This window comes from Talpa europaea (assembly GCF_964194135.1).
Source record: "Talpa europaea genome assembly, chromosome: 14".
In the NCBI taxonomy this organism is placed as follows: Eukaryota; Metazoa; Chordata; class Mammalia; order Eulipotyphla; family Talpidae; genus Talpa; species Talpa europaea.
Window position 1 is genome coordinate 6,863,636 of NC_140082.1, and position 16,327 is coordinate 6,879,962.

Sequence of the window (16,327 nt, forward strand, 5' to 3'; positions counted from 1 at the left end):
GCCAATTGGTCCTGCACTCGGGGTGGGGGCTGCTGATCCTCTTGGGCCCACAATGTCTCCCGAATGATTCTCCGTTTGTGGCCACTGCCATGTGCAGCTCCTTACATTAAAATCAATCAAAATTAAGCACTACTTAGAGTTCAGCTCCTCCGTGGCGACCACACCTGAGGGCTCGGGAGCTACAGGTGGCGTGTGGTCCCCATTATTGGAGAACAGAGATTTTAGAACATCACCCGTCCACAGTGGCCCTGGGTCTCCCCTCCGCACCCACCCTGCCCTGGATAAAGGTGTCAACAGCATCGCTGTCTCCCAGCACACAGGCACCTACATCAGATGCTTCTTTTTTCTTCTCAGATTTTACTGATTAGCCATCAATTCCATAACTGTGTAATTGGGGAGCACCATGTCACCCCTCCCTGGGTGCCCCTGCTTCACTTACCCTCCCTCAGAGCTCCAGTGCCCTCCTACCCCATCCCCTGCCCTCCGCCCCCCCTCCCCTCCGGAACCACTATCTTCTTCACAATGGAAGAGTTATTTTTCTTGTGCTTTGTATCAGACACTCATTACCAACTGAACACTTTTCCACCCTTTTCTCACTTATAATGCATGTGAATGCCTTTTTTGGGGTGGATAGATTTAGACCTAATTCTTTTCTTGTGTTGCTTGCATACAATTCCAGAGCGAAGGTGCGTTATGCCTTATTCAAGCACGTCCCAATTCAAGGACATCCACATGCCCCAGATTTGCTGTTGGTGCTACTTAAACAGCACCCTGATAAACACATTCACACCCATTTCTTATCCCCTAGTACTTTTTTTTCAGAATAAGTTCCCCAATTTAAGATTTCCTGCTCGAGCGGATGGGCATTGATCAGACTGTAGTGGAGAGTGACAGAAAGGGCGTAGCAAACTGCTCACAGCCGAACTGGGTGTGAGCATCCATTTTCCCTCATACTCACCAGCACTGGTTGTCACTATTTTTTTGCTTTTTAGACTGTTTTGTCCAACTGAATAGTTCAAAAGATGGTGTTTTATTGCTGCTCCTCTTTCCGGTTGCTGTGCCTGGCATGCCTCACTGCACCTGTGCTGCTGTGGCAGCTGTAAGCCCCTGAGGACCAGCAAGAGATCGTAATTGTCTCCGTCTCTCCTTCCATAGGGTCGAGAAGTTGCTGGTTTGAGTAATGTTTGCTGAATGCAAATAAATGGCTTAATTCTGAAAGCCTGGTTCATGTGACCAGCATTTTTCCTTGAGTTTGAGGTGTTAAGCGGTTCCCTTTTCCCTCCGGGTATCAGTTTCCCGTCTACATACAGAATGGATTAGATACACTGCTGAGACCCTTCCAGCTTAGACTGGAGACTAGGAATTTGTAAATGTCTTAGGGCAAGAGCATCAGGTTGGATGTGGGGTCACTCCAAGATTGACCCTGAGGCCTATTTGCTGAGCAATGGGAGGCAAGTCACAAAAACCTTTCTGTACCTCGGTTCTTCAGTTTCTCTCTTGGTAACTGACCCCATTCCTCTTGAAGGCCCAGGGGACATGGGTCTCAAATGCAGATATCTGCAGGAGTCATGCAGGGGCCTGTTGGGTGTTTGGGGAGGCAATAGGGAGAGGGGTAACAGTGGCAAGTAAGAGTCATGACACTCTACAGAGGACTGGATGAATCAGCTGCAGCCAGCAGAAGTGTGGCCCCCTGTTTGGAGGGCTTCTGTGCTCTAGAGTGACTGACCATCGTGGCAAAGGTATGACAAGTTAGCGAAGATGTCCTGGGTGTTAGGAGACCTGGGCCCAAATCTCAGTGGGCTTCCTCATTAGTTAGGCTGGTTGCTTGGTGGCCCAAGACCCAGTTCTACAGCCTGTTTAGTGGAACTAAGGCACCATGACTTGGGAAGTATGTGACGCAGAGACCAGGGTCAAGCCACAAACCACAGGTGCCACTCACCTGTGTTACATGCCCCAGGTCTCTCTCCATTTGGCTCCTGGTCCCTGGGACAGAAAGGCCAGCTGCGGGTGAGGATGGTGAAATGAAGCTTAATGAATAACCCAGGGGATAGGTCAGGGTGGGTGTTTGGCGGCCTGGGGTGTCAGGGACAGGGGCTGGCTGACGAAGGTGGCTCTGGGAGGGGACAGGTCAGTGACCTGGCCTGTCCAGCCTTATCTGCTTTCTGATATGGCCACCCTGGCTTCTACACTTCACCCTCTTCCAAGTCAGGGGCTCTGGTGTCCAGTCCTCCAGTCTGAAGCCTGGTGCTGTCACTGCTGTGTGACCTTAGGAAAATGACTTGACCTTTCTGGGCCAAGTCTGACTCTACTATGCAGAGTTCGTTCACAACACCCAGCTCCCCAGGGTGGCATCAGCAATCCTGTGATATAAAACTGTCATTTCTCCAAACTTCTGACATTCATGTATCATTTTTACAATTTGACCACTTCATTAAAATAGTAAAATAACAAGAATAGCAGGAAACACACAACACTTTCTACTGCTCTGTTTTTCCTATGTTCACATCAACTTCATAGGGAAATAGTTTGCATTTTGTCCCAGCTTACAGTTGAGGAATCAAGGCACAGAGAGGTTACATAACTTTCCCAAGGTCACACAGCCAGTTAGAAGCAGAGCAGATATTGTACCCGAGTCTGGTTCTGGGGTCTGTGTTCTAACTTTCGAAAGAGTACTGCCTCTTCATGCCAGGAACTTACTTAAGATTTAAAAAAAAACAAAGTTCATTTTTAAACTTTAATTCCTGCCTTAGCGTCTTCCTAACTGATAATATTCATGAAATGATGCATTAAATACTATATATCTATCTCCTAATGCTCAGAAATAGAAATAGAAATAAATGCAGCCATCATACTTCTTGTCCACGCCTATGCTGTATGCTAAGGCACTGCTCCTCCAGGAAGCCCTCCCTGATCCCACCTCATCCCAGCTGCACTATGGGGACCTCCTATGTCTGTCTTCTTGCGGGTGGGGAGGGGGAGCGTGGCCACTGAATTGGGTGTCTTCCTCTCCCTAGCAGGCCTCGGGCCACTTCAGGGCACAAACTGGATTTTACCACCTCAGTGTCCAGTCCAGGACAAGCCCCCTGACTGGGATGGGTGAATGCTTAATGAGCCGATGGATATGCAGAGTCCTCATCAAGGATCCTGGCTAAGCAGCTTGACTTGACTCCAATCTGCCAGGAGTTAATGATCAAACCTGGGAGGTCACACAGTCCAAGAAGGACACAGGACATCTGGGCTGCCAGGACCTTCCAGGACCTCCTTTCTCCTTTGACATATGGGGAAGTTGAGGCCCAGAGGTGGAGGTGATCAGCTCAGGTTCACCCAAAGACATGCCGGCAGATGCAAGACACGGATCTGGTCATCTCAACCCCCTGCCTAAAGCTGTCCATGGCTCCCGAGTGCCCCCGAGTAAGGTCCACGCTGGATTGGCACAGGCATCCTGCGGACTCCGATCCCTGCCCACCTCTCCAGTCCCAAACCCGCCCGCTGCCCCACCCCTGCTTCTCGTCCCAGTTCCACCAGGCCCTTCTCCGTTCCTGGAACACACCATGTTTTCCACTTCCAGACCTTTGCACTCCATGTGCCTGACTCCTGGCCCAGCTCAGTCTTTCCTTCTCCAGGAAGCCTTCCCGTCTCCCGGGGCCAGGTGAGGCACCTGCACTGGGCACCCACAGCTCTGCCCCATCTCCACCTGCCAAATCTGATAGCGCTGATGGAGCCACTTTCCAGGGTCCCCCCGGCATCAAGCGGGGCAGGGAATGAGCTGTCTGATTTGAGGCTGAAGGTCCTGGAACTTGACACACAGTAGTTGTCCAATAAAAACTTGTGGAATGAATGATTAGCATCACTCATTTAAATAATCAAGAATTGTTTGGCTGTAAAATATCGCCTGTGTTGGGTGTAAATCAGCGGAGCCGAGGTGCTTCAGAAGGATTCGGCCTTCCTCAGATAACCGCGGCCTCTCGGTCTTATTTTCTCATCTCAGACCCGAGCTAGACCTGACGGGGATGTGGCCTGGCGTTTGGGGCAAGCCCTGCATTTGGAGATTCCTGTATCCTGAAAGGGGTGGTCCCGGGTGAGAGGCGAAGGGAGTTCCTTGCTGGCTAGGTGGTCTTGGCACGTGAGTCCTCGCTCTGAGCCTCAGTTTTTTAAAATCTGTGAAATGGGCCAGGGACTGCACCTGTTGTGCACAGACAGCACACGGGAGCCAGAGGAAGGCTGACCTCTTCCCCTTTCCTCCTCCAGCTGGAAGCTGTCCCTTTAACATGGGAGGAGGGGCCGAGACCACAGGAGGCTGCAGGAAGCTGGCAGAGCAGGCACCAGGGCTAGCTGGTGGGGGACAGGCTGGTCTGTGAACTCTTGGGGCAAGAAGGTAAGGGGGCTTGGGGGCCCAAATGGTACTTCTGGAACTCCATGCATGTGTGAATGTGCATGTGGACTAGTCTAGAAGGTTCTGGGGCAAAGTCCCGAACCAGTGGACAGAAACTGAGAGGGTGTGAGCAGCCTCAGCCCTCCCAGGAATATCGATTCAACTCAGGGTGCCCTGTGGCTCGGTCTGCTTTGCAGAGCTAGGGGTGGCCTGCAGGTGGACCCCTCACACTCCAGGCTGGGTGGGGCCGGCCTGTAGGTCGACCAGTGAGACTCCAGGCATAGCTGAGGCCGCTTGGCAGATGGACCCCTGTGCCTCCAGCAGGGCTGAGGCCGGCCTGCAAATCAACCCCTCACACTACAGGTAGATCTGAGGCCGGCCTGCCTGACAACCCCTCAGCCTCCAGGCCGCACTGGGGCCAGCCTGCCGATCAACCCCCTGTGCTTCCAGCAGGGCTGGGGCTGGCCTGCTGGTCAACCCGCTGATCCTCCAGGAAGAGGTGGGGCCAGCCTGCAGGTTGACCCCTCACACTACAGGGTGAGCAGGGCCGGCCTGCTGGTCGACCCCAGAGCCTCCAGGCAGTGCTGATTCTGTACTGCTAGTCGACCTGCTCATCCTCCAGGCAGAGCTGCGGTCGGCCTGCAGGTTGACCTCTCATGCTCCAAGCTGACCGGGGCTGGCCTGCAAGTTGACCCCTGAAACCCCAGGCAGGGCTGGGGTTTGATTTGAGGCTGCAGGTCGACCCCTAAGATCCCAGGAAGGGCTGAGGCCGGCCTGCTCATCTACCTGCTTATCTTCCAGGCAGCGCTAGGCCCATCCTGCAGGTGGACCCCTCAAACTCCAGGCTGGGCAGGGCGGGGCCGGCCTGCAGGTCAACACCTGAGCCTCCAGGCAGGGCTGAGGCCACTTTGCAGAACGACCCCTGTGCCCCCAGTAGGGTTGAGGCCAGCCTACAAATCAATGCCTCATATTCCAGGTAGGACTGATGCCGGCCTGCTGGTCAACCCCTCAGCCTCCAGGCTGCACACAGGCCAGCCTGCAGATCGGCCACCTCCGCCTCCAGCAGGGCTGGGCCCGGCCTGCTGGTCGACCCCATGATCCTCCAGAAAGAGGAGTGGCTGGCCTGTAGGTTGACCCTCAAACTGCATGCTGAGCAGGGTCAGCCTGCAAGTCAATCCCTGAGCCTCCAGGCAGGGCTGATTCTGTAACTGCTGGTCGACTCGCGCATCCTCCAGGCAGAGCTAGGGTGGCCTGCAGGATGACACCTCATGTTCCAAGCTGAGCAGGGCCAGCCGGTCGGTAGACCCCTGAGACCCCACAGGGCTGAGGCCGGTCTACCAGTATACCTGCTTATCCTCCAGGCAGAGCTAGGTGGACCACTGACACTACAGGTTTGGCACAGCCAGCCAGCTCATTGACCACTGAACCTGCAGGCAGGGCAGATTCTGGACTACTGGTCAACCTGCTAATCCTCCAAGCAGAGCTGGAGCCAACCTCCAGATCTACCCCTGGGAACCAGGGAGGACTGAGGCCGGCCTGCTGGTCAACCAGCTTATCCTCCAGGCAGAGCAAGGGCCGGCCTGCAGGTGGACTTCTCACAGGCCGGGGTGGGTGGGGCCAGCCTGTAGAGCAACCCCTGAGCCTCCAGGTAGGGCAGATTCCGTACTGCTGGTTGACCCGCTCATGCTCCAGGCAGAGCTGGGGCTGGCCTGCAAGCAGACCTATCACGCTCCAAACTGAGCGGGGCCTGCCAGCAGGTCAACAACTGAAAACCTAGGCAAGGCTGGGCAGGCCAGTGTGTCGACCCGCTGATCATACAGGAAAGGCGGGGCGGGCCTGCAGGTCAACCTCCTCAGCCCCCAGGCTGGGCTGGGGAAGGCCTGCAGGTCCACCTTCTCAGCCCCCATCCTGGGCTGGAGCCAGCCTGCTGGTCGACCTCCTCAGAACACCCCCCCACCACCACCACCAGGCTGGCCTGGGGCCGGCCTACAGGTAGACCTCCTCAGACCCCAGCCTGGGCTGGGACCAGCATGCAGGTCGACCCCCTCAGCCCCAGACTGTGCTGGGGCCAGCCTGCATGTCGATCTCCTCAGCCCCCAGGCTGTGTTTGGGAAGGCCTTCAGATCAACCTCCTCAGCCCCCTGGACAGGCTGGGTCCGGCTTGCTTGTTGACCTCCTCATCCCTCAGGGAGGGCTGTGGCCAGCCTGCAGGTCAAATTCCTCAGTTTACAGGCTGGGCTGGTGCCAGCCTCTAGGTTGACCTCCTCGGCCCCCAAGGTGGGCTGGGGCTGGCCTGCAGATCGATCTCCTCAGCCCCAGGCCTAGTCTGGGACCGGAGTTCAGGTCGACATCCTCAGCCCCCAGGCTGGGTAGTTGCGGGGCTGTTGGTCGACCTCATCAGCCCCCAAGGCTGCCCTGAGTCTAGCCTGCCTGTCGACCTCAGCCCCCAGACTGGGCTGGGACAGGCCTGCAGGTCGACCTCCTCATCAACTAGGCTGTCCTGAGGCCGGCCTGCTGGTCGACCTCCTCAGCCCCCTGGCTGGGCTGGAGCAAGCCTGCAGGTGGAACTCGTCAGGCCCCAGGCTGGGCTGGGGCCAGTCTGCAGGTCCAACTCCTTAGTCCCGAGTCTGGGCTGGGGCCAGCCTGCAGGTCGACCTCTTCAGCCCCAAGGGTGGGCTGGGGCCGGCCTGCAGGTCGACCTCCTCAGCCCCCAGGGTGGGCTGGGGCTGGCCTGCAGGAGGACCTCAACAGCCCCAAGGCTGGTGCAGGGCCAGCCTGCAAGTCGACCTCCTCAGACCCTAGGCTACACTGGGGCCGGCCTGCAGTTCAACCTCCTCAGCACCCATGCTAGCCTGGGGACGGCCTGCAGGTCGACCTCCTTAGTCCCCATGCAGGATCGGGGCCGGCCTGCAGATTGACCACTTCAGCCATGAGGCCGTCCTGAGGCCAGCCTGCTGGTCGACCTCCTCAGCCCACTGGCTGGGCAGTTGTGGGCCTGTTGGTCCACATCATCAGCCCCCAAAGCTGCGCTGGGTCTGGCCTGTCTGTCGACCTCAGCCCCCGGGAGGGCCTCCAGGCCGGGTTGGGGCCAGCCTGCAGGATGACCTCCTCAGCCCCCAGGCCGTGTTGGGGCCGGCCTGCATGTCAACCTCCTCAGCCCACAGGCTGGGCTGGAGCTGGCCTGCAGGTCGACATCCTCAAATCCCAGGTTGTATTTGGGAAGGCCTGCAGGTTGACCCCCTCAGCCCCCAGGCCGGGTTGGGGCCGGCCTGCAGGTCGACCTCCTTAGCCCCCCCCCCCCCCATCCTGGGCTGGAGCCAGCCTGCAGATCAACCACCTCCTGGGGCCGGCCTGCTGGTCGACCTCCTCAGCCCACCCCACCCCCCCTGCCCCTGGCTGGGCTGGGGCCGGCTTGCAGATGGACTCCTCAGCCCCCCAGACTGGGCAGTTGTGGGCCTGTTGGTAGACCTCATGAGCCCCCCCAAGTCTGCGCTGGGTCTGGCCTGCCTGTCAACCTCAGCTTAGGCTGGGCTGGAGCCAACTTGCAGGTTGACCTCCTCATCCCCTAGCAGGGCTGGGGGTCAGCCTGCAGGTCAACCTCCTTAGCCCCAGGCCGGGCTGGGTCTGGACTGCTGGTCGACCTCCTCATCCCCCAGGGTGGGCTGTGGCCGGCCTGCAGGTCAACCTCCATGGCCCCCAGGCTGGCCTGGGGCTGGCCTGTAGGTCGACCTCCTCAGCCCCCTGGCTGGGCTGGGGCTGGCTTGCAGTTTGACCTCCTTAGCCCCCAGGCTGGGCAGTTGCGGGCCTGTTGTAGACCTCATGAGCCCCCAAGTCTGCGCTGGGTCTGGCCTGCCTGTCGAACTCAGCTTAGGCTGGGCTGGGGCCAACCTGCAGGTCGACCTCCTCAGCCCCCAGGCTGGGCAGTTGTGGGCCTGGTGGTCGACCTCATCAGCCCCCAAAGCTGCGCTGGGTCTGGGGTGCCTGTCGACCTCAGCCCCCAGGCTGGGCTGGGGCAGGCCAGCAGGTCGAACTCCTTAACCCCCAGGCTGGGCTGGGGACAGCCTGCAGGTCGACCTCCTCAGCCCCCAGGCTGGGCAGTTGCGGGCCTGTTGCTCGTCCTCATCAGCCCCCAGGTCTGCGCTGGGTCTGGCTTGCCTGTCAACCTCAGCCCTCAGGCTGGGCTGGGGCCGGCCTGCAGGTCGACCTCTTTAGCCCCAGGCTGGACTGGGGCCTGCCTGCAAGTTGACCTCTTCAGCCCCCTGGCTGGGCTGGGTCCACCTTCCAGGTCGACCTCCTCAGCCCCCAGGCTGGGCAGTTGTGGGCCTGTTGGTCGACCTCATCAGCCCTCATGACTGCGCTGGGTCTGGCCTGCCTGTGGATGTCAGCCCCCCGCTGGGTTGAGGCCGGCCTACAGGTCGACCTCCTCAGCCCCTGGTTGGGGCTGGGGCTGGCCTGCAGGTTGACCTCCTCAGCCCCCAGGCTGTGTAGTTGTGGGCCTGTTGGTAGACCTCATCAGCCCCCAAGGCTGTCCTGGGTCTGGCCTGCAGGTTGACCTCCTCAGCCCCCAGGCTGCGTAGTTGTGGGCCTGTTGGTAGACCTCATCAGCCCCCAAGGCTGTGCTGGGTCTGGCCTGCCTGTCGATCTCAACCCCCAGGCTAGGCTGGTGCCAGCCTGCAGGTTGAACTCCTCATCCCCCAGAGGGTGGTATGGGGCCGGCCTGCAGGTAGACCTCCTCAGCCCCCAGGGTGGGCTGGGGCTGGCCTGCAGGTCGACCTCCTTAGCCCCCAGGATTTGCAGGGGCTAACCTGCAGGTCGACCTCCTCATCCCCCAGGCTGGGCTATGGCCGGGTTTCAGGTCGACTTCCTCAGCCCCTAGGCTGGTCTGGGGTCGACTATAGGTGTACCTCCTCAGCCTCCTGGCTGCTCTGGTGCCAGCCTGCCTGTGGACCTCCTCATCCTCTGGTCTGGTCTGGGACCGCCTGCATTTCGAACTCCTTAGCCTGCATGCTGGCTTTGGAGGTCTGATGTTAAACCTCTTCAGTTTCCAGACTGGGCAAAGGCCTGCATTTAAGTTCGAATTTCTAGGCCCCAGGATGGGCAGTGTCCTGGTTGTATTCAAATTCCTATGCTCACAGGCTGGGCTGGGGCGGTCCTTCAGGTCCACCTCCTCAGCCCCCAAATTGGGCTGGGACCAGCGTGCCTGTCAACCTGCTGATCCTCTAGGCAAAGGTGGGGCTTGCCTGCAGGTCAACCCTTCACACTGTAGGCTGAGCAAGTCTGGCCTGCTGGTTGACATGCTGATGCTCCAGGGAGAATTTGGGCCGGCCTGCAGGTGGAACCTTCACAATGCATGTTGACCCTTCACACAGCACAACTGTGGTTGTGCTAGCCTGCATGTCTATTCCCTCACCCTCAGTTCAGACTTGTGATGGCCTGTCTTTCACTTCGACCACTCAATTCTGTTTGGGCTGGTGCCCGGCTGCATGTTTCAGCCTCCAGACTGGGCTGATCCCAGCCTGCAGGTCGACCCCTCAGCCTCCATGTTGTGATGGGGCCATCCTGCTGGTCAACCCCCACAGCCTCTAGGCTGAGTGGGGCCGCATTGCTGGTTGACCCTTCAGCCCGCATGCTGAGGTGAGTTGGCATGCTGGTGGACCTCCTCAGCCTCCTGCTGAGCTATGGTTGGCTTTCATATTGACCCATCATCCTGCAGGCTTAGTATGGTATGGCCTTCTGGTCAACCCCTCAACCTCTAGGCTGAGCTGCGTAGACTGCCACTGGTACTTTTGATGGTGTGATGGATCAAATCAGCCGTGCTAGTACTGGGTTTGCTTCCTCATTTGGCCAAGAAGTGATTCTACCTCCCAACACTGCAGAGAGCCTTTTCACCACTTGCTGAGCTTCTCACCAACCCTCCTAACAGAGGCCCAGAGAGGTTAAGCTACACATCGGAAGTTACGCATTGGAGCCTGTCTGACCCTCCTCTCCTGCCTTGTTCACTTGTACTGAATTAACATGTGAGGCACAGTGCTTGAAAGGGAAACCCACATCCTCTTACTGGTTCTGCCTCAAAGATATGAATTTTCAATAATGAGGAGTCAGTCTCTCCTGTGAGCCCAGGCTCTCTCCTCTGGCCCTGCTACAGAGTCCTGGCCACCCCCATCACTCACATCCAGGGCCTGCCTGTGTCCCAGAACCTTCTTTTCCTCTTCTGTGTGATCAGAGAAAGCATCAAGCTGTCTCTTTGGAGACTGGCTGAGCGATGTGTGTTCTGCGCCTGCCCCTGCTCCCGGCGGGACTCTGGAAAAAAGATCCGGGAACCAGGGGGCATGGGTGTGACCCCTAATCTGCCCCTGGGCAGTTGTGCAGCCTAAGGGAAGTCTCTGTCACTCCTGGCCTCAATTTCCTCATCTTTATGATGGGAGTCCTGGCCCACCTTTTGAAGAGAGCATACACAGGCCCCTCATAAAACCAGTCACTGCCCCAGAACCCAGCTGCCCGAGGCACCAGAGATAAGCCAACAGAGATTAGCTAACAGCAATGAAGGACCCCTGCCCCTGGCAGTAAATAACTCCAGCAGACCCCCATCCAACAGAAAAAACTCTGGAAGTAGCTGGACCCTATAAAGACTCTCTCTTCCATTATGGGGTGCGACTCTTGGCCTACAGAGTAGTCATCTCACAGTCTTTCAATAAAGCCCTCTTTTGATTGATACTCTTGGCCTCCTTTCTTTTCTAACACCTTTTATTTCCTTAAAGCAGGTTCTGGGGGTGAGACTTGTTACTGTGGTTCATGGTCATTTGCATTCCTCAACTTTGTGGAAGCTCACCCTCCATGGAGGAAACTCATGCCAAGGGTCATGTTCCTGAGGGTGCTGGATCCTCATGGGATTGAGATGAGGGGTCTCTGGGCCATGGGATCCTTCATCTGCAAAGTGGGCTCCATGAGGATCTGTGTTTGGGGAGAACTCAATGAGCTGGCTTGTGCAAAGGGCCTGGGGCAGCTTAGCTGACAGAAAACCTCCTCTCTCAGGGATGTCAGGGAAGTGAGCAGGACTTTCACACAGTAGAATTGTTGGTGGGGGGAAGATGCCCTGAACAAATTCTACAAACACAGTTTTTATAGACCCCATTCCCACTCCAGACCAAAGAGATACAACTGAAGGAAGTGTTACAGGGCAGAGAAAGAGGCACCCCAGACCCCACAAACCTGCCTGCTCTAAATAGGTTCTGCCATCCGACGCATCAACACAAAACATGAGATTTTAATGGAAAGGAACTTTAATACAATTAAGAAACAACACAGGAAAGGCAAAGAATATAGCTTCTCAATCAAGTACCCAAAGTTACCCGTCCCCTCGTGGGTAAAAGTCCATCCAAGTAGGATTGGCCCAGAGCAAGTCCCCAAACCTGCCACAAGTCTAAAGCACCTTCCCGGGGAGACCCACAGAAAAGGATCAGAGTCTGGGAGGAAAAAAATCAAAATCAAAATCAAGACCAAAACCGCCATTGTCACCTCCCCACGAGTCTCACCCACATCTGTGTCACCCAGTGCACGACCCAAAGGCAAGCGCAGTTTCTTCACATTTCTCTTGGCTCCACGTGCCTCCTCCAGGTCTCCTGGCTCCACTCTGCTTCCTTCCTTCCTCAGTCTCCTCTGCAGCCTCTTCTCTCTCTGCTCAGCTCCACCCTCCTTTTGGGTGGGGCAGGAAACCCGGGGCCTCCCCCTTTCCTGGGCACCACCCTGTTACAGGAGGACTGCTGGGAACTGAGGGTGGAGTTAAGCAGCCAGCTTTGATATATTCCTAGACATGTGGGCTTTGGGGGTCTCTTGGCTCTTGCTTTTCACCAGCTCTCAGCGTGCTATTGGGGTTCCAGCTCAGCGGAACTGGTAGGACACATTCACCAACTAATCTTCCTTTCTCCCTGAGTTATTCATTTCTTCATTTCCCCCTCTGTTGTAAATAAACTCTTTATGTATGCATATAAGAGCTGGGGTGCCGGCGTCCAGCTCCGACTGGGGCCGGGTTTCCGCAAGGACGAGGCGGCGTAGGTGAAGTGGCGGGATGAGGGGAGGGGAAATGAGGAGACCCAGACCCTTGACAGGGTGCAAGTATCTCCTGCTGCGGGTCTCAGCGGGCCCTTATTTATACATCAGAAATTCTTTATGTGATCATTACATCATGCAAGCATGTGATTTCACTTCTGCGTTGTTTTAGAAATCATTAACAACGCACGGTCCTTTTTTCTAATTTTCCTAGTCTATGATTAACTTGGTCACTTGGTTACATTAACTTGGTTACATATTTCCCTAGGTGATGTATGTTCTTCAGAAAATAGAAACAGGTGCCACACTCAACGTGATTTATACATTCAGGCTAGGCAACTAAAGCAAAGCTAAGCAGGCATTGTAAAATCGAGGGCGGCTTCCTATTTCCCATATAGAACCAGGGGGTCCCGGTGCCCTGGGAACAATATGTGGTGTGTTTTTCTCGGACCCCTTTGCCTCCCAGGGCAACTCAGGGGCTTTCTCTTGTGGGGGGACTTTTGCCGGGCTCGATTCCAAGAGCTCTATCAAGCGTGGCTTGCTCAAGAACTCAATGTTACTCATAGTAACAGAATTATAAATTGGAGGACGTGGAGGAATATTGGAAACCGTTTCGCTATCAATCATGTTAGAAGGTGCTTTTCTCAAACGACTGAGGTGTGCCCTCCCGAAACTGGCATTGATGCCAACACTCGTTGTGTTAGCCTAAAACATAGAAAATTTCCATGGTTTCAATAACTGCCACAAATGAAAGGAAGCAGCACCAAGTTTTCTGACTTTTCAGAAATCTTCCCCATGCCCGGACCTTTGTCAGACGGCATGAGCAGCATGGCCCGCGCCATCGGGGTACAGGCCAGAGGTGCGGGGGGGTGAGAGGATTCACCAGAGACAAAGTGGGGAGCAGAACAGGTGGATCTACTGAAATACACTGCTGAGGGGAGCAGCGGGGAGACAGGAGAGGTCTGCTGCGCCCTGTGGGTCAGCTCCCTGGCCAGGGATCGAAATCGTGCTGTAATGGCTGGTGATAGCTTCATAGCACTGAGACTTAACCCCTTGCACCACCGGGGAAGCCCCAATAAACCCTTTGTTAACTTTTCGGTGTGTGCCTGCAGTTGAGTCTTATTATAAGTGCCTTTTAAGTGCGCGGATGAGGTTGCCCCGTAACAGAACGGAGACAGGAAATCTCCGTGTTTCCTTGGTGGGCGCAGATAGTGGAGGCAGCAGCCTCCAAGAGAGCCCCGCACTCCAATCAGTGCTGCCTGATTCCAGGTGTTCAGCTGGGGCAGCTCCTTCATGTTGCGCCAGAGCCAGATTGAGTACCAGGGGCAGAGCGCCTGCCCTGTGCCGTGTCTCTCTGCTCCTTCCTAGGCTCCCACCACTCACTCTGGGGGAAGCAGCTGCCACATCCTGGGGCTCTGAGACAGCCCAAGGAGGGGAGCGTGCAACCCAAGTCTTGGCCTACAGCCAGGAGGAAACCTACCTGTACCCTCCCCAGGAAGGAACCCGAAAGCTGACTCTCCCGCAGCTCCAGCTTAAGGAAAGCCTCAGGAGAGAACTGAAGCCAGAACCGCCCAGCCCAGCCCCTGCCGGATTCCGGACCCTCCCAGCTCAGATAACACGCATGTGTTGTTCTAAACTGCCCTGTTGGTGGTAATTTGTTAACAACAGTAAATAACTCATGTGGTTCCAGTGTGCATGTGTTATGAAATGTCAGGCTAACATTAAAAAGAACGAAGCAGGGCCTCCCCTGGTGGCGCAGCAGTTGAGCGCTGGGCTGCAAGGCTGCCCGCAGCCTCTGCAGTGCCAGTTTGATCCCCGGCCACCGGCAAGGGTCCCACATGGTACGCAGACCTTTCCTGTCGCACCTGTTGCTCCCCTCAGCAGTGTACTTCGTCAGTCTGCCTATTCTGCTCCCCGCTCTGGCTCTGGTGGATTCTCTCACCCTCCACGCTTCTGACTGTACCCAGTGCTTGTATAAATAAATAAATCTTAAAAAAAAAAAAAAAACAGAAACAGAAAGGAAACCTTTCAGAGCATGCACTGTGTGATAACTTTGTCCACAGATATGTGTGGTTAGCTCCAGGCAGAGGCGAGGATCTTCATGTCTGTGATGCTTGAAGTGTTTATGATATAGGGGTCTTAGTTTGGTTAATGAATAGGGGAGTACAATATTCCAATATTTGCCTAACATGAGCCTGGTAGAAAAAAAAATACATTGACTTCCATAACCGATAACCCTTGAAATCTCATTGTTTATCAGATTAACAGTTAATTTCTCTGTCTTGGGACTTTGATCAGCACCAGGAAGGGGTGGGTGGAGGGTTGTTTCTCCTTGGATGTGTCCAGGGTCAGGCTACTGGGGGGTGTTATTTCCCTTGTGGCTTCCCACACAGCCTTGGCCAGAGCAGTCAGCTGGTACCACGAGGGTCGGGGTGGGGAAGATGGCAGAGGATGCAGAGGCAGAGCTTCTTCATGGGTCAGGTCTGAAAATGATGCCCAGTCACTTCTGCCCATACTCCATTCATCAGGGACCCACCCCATCTAGCCACGGCTCCCACCAGGCCACTTATCCCTCAGCCCCCCAGGATGACAGGCCGCTGTGCTTGCTAATCCCAGAACCTCAGCTACAGAACATTAGCTCAGGACCCTCCTGCTGCCCCCAGATGCTGCCAGCCACCCAGAGGAAGGAAGAGCTGATGTGGCACATTCTAGAAGTATTAACCGAGGGTGGTCCAGCTTGTCCAGTGAGGCCTGTGTCAGGAACACAGCCTCTGACCTGGAACCCTCTCCTGCCTCCCCCTCTCAGGGGCAGGGCTCACTACTATAGGCAGGGCCACCTGAGGATGAACCCTGCCCAGGTCATGGAGCCCCAAGAGATGTCTGCAACTTGGATGTTCTCGCCCTCTAGTCTGCAAGTCGACAGTGCCAGACTCACTGAGGCCAAGAAGCATGATGGCTGCTGTGCCCTGTGCCTGCCCACGTACCCTGCACTGTGCTGAGGGCCCCAGAAGGGGAAACTGAGGCCTAGAGAAGTCACAAAGTCACAGTTCCTAAGGGGTAAGACAAGGAGACTGTGCAAGCAGGTCTGCCAGGTCCCATAGCCAGCGTTCCTAGCACCTATTCTGCTTGCTTCATTCATTCATTCGTTCATCCATTCATTCAGCAAGTGTTTATTGACCTTTAACCGTGAACCAAGCTCTGTGCTGAGCATAGAATAGTGAGCAAAAGCCAAAGTGGGCTTGGGTTCAGGGACAATGGGAGTCAGAATAGTAGAGTTAATAACAGCAAACATAATTGCAGCGGACGTGCCAGACGTAGGCTAGGCATTTTGTTTATTCTTATTTTTAAAAGATTTATTTTTATTTATGCATAAATAAAGGAACTGGGGTGAAAGGCTAAATAACCTGTTTGGGAGCAGGGCTAGGAGGTGATAGAGACAGGATTGCAAGCAGAGTCCAAGACTCTTAACCATCACACACAACTACCTGTCTGAGTAATGTAAAACCAAACTAAACACACACACACACGCACACACAAACTTCAGTTAGTGTTCAATGCTATGAGGAAATAGCACACAGGGGGCCAGGATGAGGCATGAAGGCCAGTCTCACCCAGTGGGTGACTTTTTTTTTTTATACAAGCACTGGGTACAGTCAGAAGCGCGGGAGGGTGAGAGAATTCACCAGAGCCAGAGCGGGGAACAGAACAGGCAGACTGATGAAATACACTGCTGAGGGGAGCAGCGGACACACCAGGAGAGGTCTGCACCCTCCCACGCATCTAGCCTGTACATCGGTTCCTGTATAAAAAATAAATAAATCTTTAAAAAATAAATAAATGAATAAAAGTAGCCCACTTTTTGTTAAGATTCAGTTACTAGAGACACATGCATAGCTGTGAAATCTTGTG